The following is a 9,936-nucleotide window of genomic DNA, read 5'->3' as shown; positions in this document are numbered from 1 at the left end:
TCTTGAATTATGTAAAATACTAATTTTTTCCCTCGTTCTGAGGTGAAAACCTGGTAGAAAAACCACCGGAGAACCCGTGACAAGACAGACTTTTGTCGCTGACAAAGATTCTTTACAGAAAACCAAATTTAAAAATCCTACTTTCTTTCTTTTCTTGAATTATGTAAAATACTAATTTTTTCCCTCGTTCTGAGGTGAAAACCTGGTAGAAAAACCACCGGAGAACCCGTGACAAGACAGACTTTTGTCGCTGACAAAGATTCTTTACAGAAAACCAAATTTAAAAATCCTACTTTCTTTCTTTTCTTGAATTATGTAAAATACTAATTTTTTCCCTCGTTCTGAGGTGAAAACCTGGTAGAAAAACCACCGGAGAACCCGTGACAAGACAGACTTTTGTCGCTGACAAAGATTCTTTACAGAAAACCAAATTTAAAAATCCTACTTTCTTTCTTTTCTTGAATTATGTAAAATACTAATTTTTTCCCTCGTTCTGAGGTGAAAACCTGGTAGAAAAACCACCGGAGAACCCGTGACAAGACAGACTTTTGTCGCTGACAAAGATTCTTTACAGAAAACCAAATTTAAAAATCCTACTTTCTTTCTTTTCTTGAATTATGTAAAATACTAATTTTTTCCCTCGTTCTGAGGTGAAAACCTGGTAGAAAAACCACCGGAGAACCCGTGACAAGACAGACTTTTGTCGCTGACAAAGATTCTTTACAGAAAACCAAATTTAAAAATCCTACTTTCTTTCTTTTCTTGAATTATGTAAAATACTAATTTTTTCCCTCGTTCTGAGGTGAAAACCTGGTAGAAAAACCACCGGAGAACCCGTGACAAGACAGACTTTTGTCGCTGACAAAGATTCTTTACAGAAAACCAAATTTAAAAATCCTACTTTCTTTCTTTTCTTGAATTATGTAAAATACTAATTTTTTCCCTCGTTCTGAGGTGAAAACCTGGTAGAAAAACCACCGGAGAACCCGTGACAAGACAGACTTTTGTCGCTGACAAAGATTCTTTACAGAAAACCAAATTTAAAAATCCTACTTTCTTTCTTTTCTTGAATTATGTAAAATACTAATTTTTTCCCTCGTTCTGAGGTGAAAACCTGGTAGAAAAACCACCGGAGAACCCGTGACAAGACAGACTTTTGTCGCTGACAAAGATTCTTTACAGAAAACCAAATTTAAAAATCCTACTTTCTTTCTTTTCTTGAATTATGTAAAATACAAATTTTTTCCCTCGTTCTGAGGTGAAAACCTGGTAGAAAAACCACCGGAGAACCCGTGACAAGACAGACTTTTGTCGCTGACAAAGATTCTTTACAGAAAACCAAATTTAAAAATCCTACTTTCTTTCTTTTCTTGAATTATGTAAAATACTAATTTTTCCCTCGTTCTGAGGTGAAAACCTGGTAGAAAAACCACCGGAGAACCCGTGACAAGACAGACTTTTGTCGCTGACAAAGATTCTTTACAGAAAACCAAATTTAAAAATCCTACTTTCTTTCTTTTCTTGAATTATGTAAAATACTAATTTTTTCCCTCGTTCTGAGGTGAAAACCTGGTAGAAAAACCACCGGAGAACCCGTGACAAGACAGACTTTTGTCGCTGACAAAGATTCTTTACAGAAAACCAAATTTAAAAATCCTACTTTCTTTCTTTTCTTGAATTATGTAAAATACTAATTTTTCCCCTCGTTCTGAGGTGAAAACCTGGTAGAAAAACCACCGGAGAACCCGTGACAAGACAGACTTTTGTCGCTGACAAAGATTCTTTACAGAAAACCAAATTTAAAAATCCTACTTTCTTTCTTTTCTTGAATTATGTAAAATACTAATTTTTCCCATCGTTCTGAGGTGAAAACCTGGTAGAAAAACCACCGGAGAACCCGTGACAAGACAGACTTTTGTCGCTGACAAAGATTCTTTACAGAAAACCAAATTTAAAAATCCTACTTTCTTTCTTTTCTTGAATTATGTAAAATACAAATTTTTCCCTCGTTCTGAGGTGAAAACCTGGTAGAAAAACCACCGGAGAACCCGTGACAAGACAGACTTTTGTCGCTGACAAAGATTCTTTACAGAAAACCAAATTTAAAAATCCTACTTTCTTTCTTTTCTTGAATTATGTAAAATACTAATTTTTCCCTCGTTCTGAGGTGAAAACCTGGTAGAAAAACCACCGGAGAACCCGTGACAAGACAGACTTTTGTCGCTGACAAAGATTCTTTACAGAAAACCAAATTTAAAAATCCTACTTTCTTTCTTTTCTTGAATTATGTAAAATACTAATTTTTCCCCTCGTTCTGAGGTGAAAACCTGGTAGAAAAACCACCGGAGAACCCGTGACAAGACAGACTTTTGTCGCTGACAAAGATTCTTTACAGAAAACCAAATTTAAAAATCCTACTTTCTTTCTTTTCTTGAATTATGTAAAATACTAATTTTTTCCCTCGTTCTGAGGTGAAAACCTGGTAGAAAAACCACCGGAGAACCCGTGACAAGACAGACTTTTGTCGCTGACAAAGATTCTTTACAGAAAACCAAATTTAAAAATCCTACTTTCTTTCTTTTCTTGAATTATGTAAAATACTAATTTTTCCCTCGTTCTGAGGTGAAAACCTGGTAGAAAAACCACCGGAGAACCCGTGACAAGACAGACTTTTGTCGCTGACAAAGATTCTTTACAGAAAACCAAATTTAAAAATCCTACTTTCTTTCTTTTCTTGAATTATGTAAAATACTAATTTTTTCCCTCGTTCTGAGGTGAAAACCTGGTAGAAAAACCACCGGAGAACCCGTGACAAGACAGACTTTTGTCGCTGACAAAGATTCTTTACAGAAAACCAAATTTAAAAATCCTACTTTCTTTCTTTTCTTGAATTATGTAAAATACTAATTTTTTCCCTCGTTCTGAGGTGAAAACCTGGTAGAAAAACCACCGGAGAACCCGTGACAAGACAGACTTTTGTCGCTGACAAAGATTCTTTACAGAAAACCAAATTTAAAAATCCTACTTTCTTTCTTTTCTTGAATTATGTAAAATACAAATTTTTTCCCTCGTTCTGAGGTGAAAACCTGGTAGAAAAACCACCGGAGAACCCGTGACAAGACAGACTTTTGTCGCTGACAAAGATTCTTTACAGAAAACCAAATTTAAAAATCCTACTTTCTTTCTTTTCTTGAATTATGTAAAATACTAATTTTTTCCCTCGTTCTGAGGTGAAAACCTGGTAGAAAAACCACCGGAGAACCCGTGACAAGACAGACTTTTGTCGCTGACAAAGATTCTTTACAGAAAACCAAATTTAAAAATCCTACTTTCTTTCTTTTCTTGAATTATGTAAAATACTAATTTTTTCCCTCGTTCTGAGGTGAAAACCTGGTAGAAAAACCACCGGAGAACCCGTGACAAGACAGACTTTTGTCGCTGACAAAGATTCTTTACAGAAAACCAAATTTAAAAATCCTACTTTCTTTCTTTTCTTGAATTATGTAAAATACTAATTTTTTCCCTCGTTCTGAGGTGAAAACCTGGTAGAAAAACCACCGGAGAACCCGTGACAAGACAGACTTTTGTCGCTGACAAAGATTCTTTACAGAAAACCAAATTTAAAAATCCTACTTTCTTTCTTTTCTTGAATTATGTAAAATACTAATTTTTTCCCTCGTTCTGAGGTGAAAACCTGGTAGAAAAACCACCGGAGAACCCGTGACAAGACAGACTTTTGTCGCTGACAAAGATTCTTTACAGAAAACCAAATTTAAAAATCCTACTTTCTTTCTTTTCTTGAATTATGTAAAATACAAATTTTTCCCCTCGTTCTGAGGTGAAAACCTGGTAGAAAAACCACCGGAGAACCCGTGACAAGACAGACTTTTGTCGCTGACAAAGATTCTTTACAGAAAACCAAATTTAAAAATCCTACTTTCTTTCTTTTCTTGAATTATGTAAAATACTAATTTTTTCCCTCGTTCTGAGGTGAAAACCTGGTAGAAAAACCACCGGAGAACCCGTGACAAGACAGACTTTTGTCGCTGACAAAGATTCTTTACAGAAAACCAAATTTAAAAATCCTACTTTCTTTCTTTTCTTGAATTATGTAAAATACAAATTTTTCCCCTCGTTCTGAGGTGAAAACCTGGTAGAAAAACCACCGGAGAACCCGTGACAAGACAGACTTTTGTCGCTGACAAAGATTCTTTACAGAAAACCAAATTTAAAAATCCTATTTTCTTTCTTTTCTTGAATTATGTAAAATACAAATTTTTTCCCTCGTTCTGAGGTGAAAACCTGGTAGAAAAACCACCGGAGAACCCGTGACAAGACAGACTTTTGTCGCTGACAAAGATTCTTTACAGAAAACCAAATTTAAAAATCCTACTTTCTTTCTTTTCTTGAATTATGTAAAATACTAATTTTTTCCCTCGTTCTGAGGTGAAAACCTGGTAGAAAAACCACCGGAGAACCCGTGACAAGACAGACTTTTGTCGCTGACAAAGATTCTTTACAGAAAACCAAATTTAAAAATCCTACTTTCTTTCTTTTCTTGAATTATGTAAAATACAAATTTTTCCCCTCGTTCTGAGGTGAAAACCTGGTAGAAAAACCACCGGAGAACCCGTGACAAGACAGACTTTTGTCGCTGACAAAGATTCTTTACAGAAAACCAAATTTAAAAATCCTACTTTCTTTCTTTTCTTGAATTATGTAAAATACTAATTTTTTCCCTCGTTCTGAGGTGAAAACCTGGTAGAAAAACCACCGGAGAACCCGTGACAAGACAGACTTTTGTCGCTGACAAAGATTCTTTACAGAAAACCAAATTTAAAAATCCTACTTTCTTTCTTTTCTTGAATTATGTAAAATACTAATTTTTTCCCTCGTTCTGAGGTGAAAACCTGGTAGAAAAACCACCGGAGAACCCGTGACAAGACAGACTTTTGTCGCTGACAAAGATTCTTTACAGAAAACCAAATTTAAAAATCCTACTTTCTTTCTTTTCTTGAATTATGTAAAATACTAATTTTTTCCCTCGTTCTGAGGTGAAAACCTGGTAGAAAAACCACCGGAGAACCCGTGACAAGACAGACTTTTGTCGCTGACAAAGATTCTTTACAGAAAACCAAATTTAAAAATCCTACTTTCTTTCTTTTCTTGAATTATGTAAAATACTAATTTTTTCCCTCGTTCTGAGGTGAAAACCTGGTAGAAAAACCACCGGAGAACCCGTGACAAGACAGACTTTTGTCGCTGACAAAGATTCTTTACAGAAAACCAAATTTAAAAATCCTACTTTCTTTCTTTTCTTGAATTATGTAAAATACTAATTTTTCCCCTCGTTCTGAGGTGAAAACCTGGTAGAAAAACCACCGGAGAACCCGTGACAAGACAGACTTTTGTCGCTGACAAAGATTCTTTACAGAAAACCAAATTTAAAAATCCTACTTTCTTTCTTTTCTTGAATTATGTAAAATACTAATTTTTTCCCTCGTTCTGAGGTGAAAACCTGGTAGAAAAACCACCGGAGAACCCGTGACAAGACAGACTTTTGTCGCTGACAAAGATTCTTTACAGAAAACCAAATTTAAAAATCCTACTTTCTTTCTTTTCTTGAATTATGTAAAATACTAATTTTTTCCCTCGTTCTGAGGTGAAAACCTGGTAGAAAAACCACCGGAGAACCCGTGACAAGACAGACTTTTGTCGCTGACAAAGATTCTTTACAGAAAACCAAATTTAAAAATCCTACTTTCTTTCTTTTCTTGAATTATGTAAAATACTAATTTTTCCCCTCGTTCTGAGGTGAAAACCTGGTAGAAAAACCACCGGAGAACCCGTGACAAGACAGACTTTTGTCGCTGACAAAGATTCTTTACAGAAAACCAAATTTAAAAATCCTACTTTCTTTCTTTTCTTGAATTATGTAAAATACTAATTTTTTCCCTCGTTCTGAGGTGAAAACCTGGTAGAAAAACCACCGGAGAACCCGTGACAAGACAGACTTTTGTCGCTGACAAAGATTCTTTACAGAAAACCAAATTTAAAAATCCTACTTTCTTTCTTTTCTTGAATTATGTAAAATACAAATTTTTTCCCTCGTTCTGAGGTGAAAACCTGGTAGAAAAACCACCGGAGAACCCGTGACAAGACAGACTTTTGTCGCTGACAAAGATTCTTTACAGAAAACCAAATTTAAAAATCCTACTTTCTTTCTTTTCTTGAATTATGTAAAATACAAATTTTTCCCTCGTTCTGAGGTGAAAACCTGGTAGAAAAACCACCGGAGAACCCGTGACAAGACAGACTTTTGTCGCTGACAAAGATTCTTTACAGAAAACCAAATTTAAAAATCCTACTTTCTTTCTTTTCTTGAATTATGTAAAATACAAATTTTTCCCCTCGTTCTGAGGTGAAAACCTGGTAGAAAAACCACCGGAGAACCCGTGACAAGACAGACTTTTGTCGCTGACAAAGATTCTTTACAGAAAACCAAATTTAAAAATCCTACTTTCTTTCTTTTCTTGAATTATGTAAAATACTAATTTTTTCCCTCGTTCTGAGGTGAAAACCTGGTAGAAAAACCACCGGAGAACCCGTGACAAGACAGACTTTTGTCGCTGACAAAGATTCTTTACAGAAAACCAAATTTAAAAATCCTACTTTCTTTCTTTTCTTGAATTATGTAAAATACAAATTTTTCCCCTCGTTCTGAGGTGAAAACCTGGTAGAAAAACCACCGGAGAACCCGTGACAAGACAGACTTTTGTCGCTGACAAAGATTCTTTACAGAAAACCAAATTTAAAAATCCTACTTTCTTTCTTTTCTTGAATTATGTAAAATACTAATTTTTTCCCTCGTTCTGAGGTGAAAACCTGGTAGAAAAACCACCGGAGAACCCGTGACAAGACAGACTTTTGTCGCTGACAAAGATTCTTTACAGAAAACCAAATTTAAAAATCCTACTTTCTTTCTTTTCTTGAATTATGTAAAATACTAATTTTTCCCCTCGTTCTGAGGTGAAAACCTGGTAGAAAAACCACCGGAGAACCCGTGACAAGACAGACTTTTGTCGCTGACAAAGATTCTTTACAGAAAACCAAATTTAAAAATCCTACTTTCTTTCTTTTCTTGAATTATGTAAAATACTAATTTTTTCCCTCGTTCTGAGGTGAAAACCTGGTAGAAAAACCACCGGAGAACCCGTGACAAGACAGACTTTTGTCGCTGACAAAGATTCTTTACAGAAAACCAAATTTAAAAATCCTACTTTCTTTCTTTTCTTGAATTATGTAAAATACTAATTTTTTCCCTCGTTCTGAGGTGAAAACCTGGTAGAAAAACCACCGGAGAACCCGTGACAAGACAGACTTTTGTCGCTGACAAAGATTCTTTACAGAAAACCAAATTTAAAAATCCTACTTTCTTTCTTTTCTTGAATTATGTAAAATACAAATTTTTCCCCTCGTTCTGAGGTGAAAACCTGGTAGAAAAACCACCGGAGAACCCGTGACAAGACAGACTTTTGTCGCTGACAAAGATTCTTTACAGAAAACCAAATTTAAAAATCCTACTTTCTTTCTTTTCTTGAATTATGTAAAATACAAATTTTTCCCCTCGTTCTGAGGTGAAAACCTGGTAGAAAAACCACCGGAGAACCCGTGACAAGACAGACTTTTGTCGCTGACAAAGATTCTTTACAGAAAACCAAATTTAAAAATCCTACTTTCTTTCTTTTCTTGAATTATGTAAAATACAAATTTTTCCCCTCGTTCTGAGGTGAAAACCTGGTAGAAAAACCACCGGAGAACCCGTGACAAGACAGACTTTTGTCGCTGACAAAGATTCTTTACAGAAAACCAAATTTAAAAATCCTACTTTCTTTCTTTTCTTGAATTATGTAAAATACAAATTTTTCCCCTCGTTCTGAGGTGAAAACCTGGTAGAAAAACCACCGGAGAACCCGTGACAAGACAGACTTTTGTCGCTGACAAAGATTCTTTACAGAAAACCAAATTTAAAAATCCTACTTTCTTTCTTTTCTTGAATTATGTAAAATACAAATTTTTCCCTCGTTCTGAGGTGAAAACCTGGTAGAAAAACCACCGGAGAACCCGTGACAAGACAGACTTTTGTCGCTGACAAAGATTCTTTACAGAAAACCAAATTTAAAAATCCTACTTTCTTTCTTTTCTTGAATTATGTAAAATACAAATTTTTCCCCTCGTTCTGAGGTGAAAACCTGGTAGAAAAACCACCGGAGAACCCGTGACAAGACAGACTTTTGTCGCTGACAAAGATTCTTTACAGAAAACCAAATTTAAAAATCCTACTTTCTTTCTTTTCTTGAATTATGTAAAATACAAATTTTTCCCCTCGTTCTGAGGTGAAAACCTGGTAGAAAAACCACCGGAGAACCCGTGACAAGACAGACTTTTGTCGCTGACAAAGATTCTTTACAGAAAACCAAATTTAAAAATCCTACTTTCTTTCTTTTCTTGAATTATGTAAAATACAAATTTTTCCCCTCGTTCTGAGGTGAAAACCTGGTAGAAAAACCACCGGAGAACCCGTGACAAGACAGACTTTTGTCACTGACAAAGATTCTTTACAGAAAACCAAATTTAAAAATCCTATTTTCTTTCTTTTCTTGAATTATGTAAAATACAAATTTTTTCCCTCGTTCTGAGGTGAAAACCTGGTAGAAAAACCACCGGAGAACCCGTGACAAGACAGACTTTTGTCGCTGACAAAGATTCTTTACAGAAAACCAAATTTAAAAATCCTACTTTCTTTCTTTTCTTGAATTATGTAAAATACAAATTTTTCCCCTCGTTCTGAGGTGAAAACCTGGTAGAAAAACCACCGGAGAACCCGTGACAAGACAGACTTTTGTCGCTGACAAAGATTCTTTACAGAAAACCAAATTTAAAAATCCTACTTTCTTTCTTTTCTTGAATTATGTAAAATACTAATTTTTCCCCTCGTTCTGAGGTGAAAACCTGGTAGAAAAACCACCGGAGAACCCGTGACAAGACAGACTTTTGTCGCTGACAAAGATTCTTTACAGAAAACCAAATTTAAAAATCCTACTTTCTTTCTTTTCTTGAATTATGTAAAATACTAATTTTTCCCCTCGTTCTGAGGTGAAAACCTGGTAGAAAAACCACCGGAGAACCCGTGACAAGACAGACTTTTGTCGCTGACAAAGATTCTTTACAGAAAACCAAATTTAAAAATCCTACTTTCTTTCTTTTCTTGAATTATGTAAAATACTAATTTTTTCCCTCGTTCTGAGGTGAAAACCTGGTAGAAAAACCACCGGAGAACCCGTGACAAGACAGACTTTTGTCGCTGACAAAGATTCTTTACAGAAAACCAAATTTAAAAATCCTACTTTCTTTCTTTTCTTGAATTATGTAAAATACAAATTTTTTCCCTCGTTCTGAGGTGAAAACCTGGTAGAAAAACCACCGGAGAACCCGTGACAAGACAGACTTTTGTCGCTGACAAAGATTCTTTACAGAAAACCAAATTTAAAAATCCTACTTTCTTTCTTTTCTTGAATTATGTAAAATACTAATTTTTCCCCTCGTTCTGAGGTGAAAACCTGGTAGAAAAACCACCGGAGAACCCGTGACAAGACAGACTTTTGTCGCTGACAAAGATTCTTTACAGAAAACCAAATTTAAAAATCCTACTTTCTTTCTTTTCTTGAATTATGTAAAATACAAATTTTTTCCCTCGTTCTGAGGTGAAAACCTGGTAGAAAAACCACCGGAGAACCCGTGACAAGACAGACTTTTGTCGCTGACAAAGATTCTTTACAGAAAACCAAATTTAAAAATCCTACTTTCTTTCTTTTCTTGAATTATGTAAAATACTAATTTTTTCCCTCGTTCTGAGGTGAAAACCTGGTAGAAAAA

The sequence above is a fragment of the Leptopilina boulardi genome, unplaced genomic scaffold (assembly GCF_019393585.1).
Source record: "Leptopilina boulardi isolate dan_hultmark-lab unplaced genomic scaffold, ZJU_Lbou_2.1 LbouV2_352, whole genome shotgun sequence".
Taxonomy (NCBI): domain Eukaryota; kingdom Metazoa; phylum Arthropoda; class Insecta; order Hymenoptera; family Figitidae; genus Leptopilina; species Leptopilina boulardi.
Note: the sequence above shows the minus strand (reverse complement) of the source record.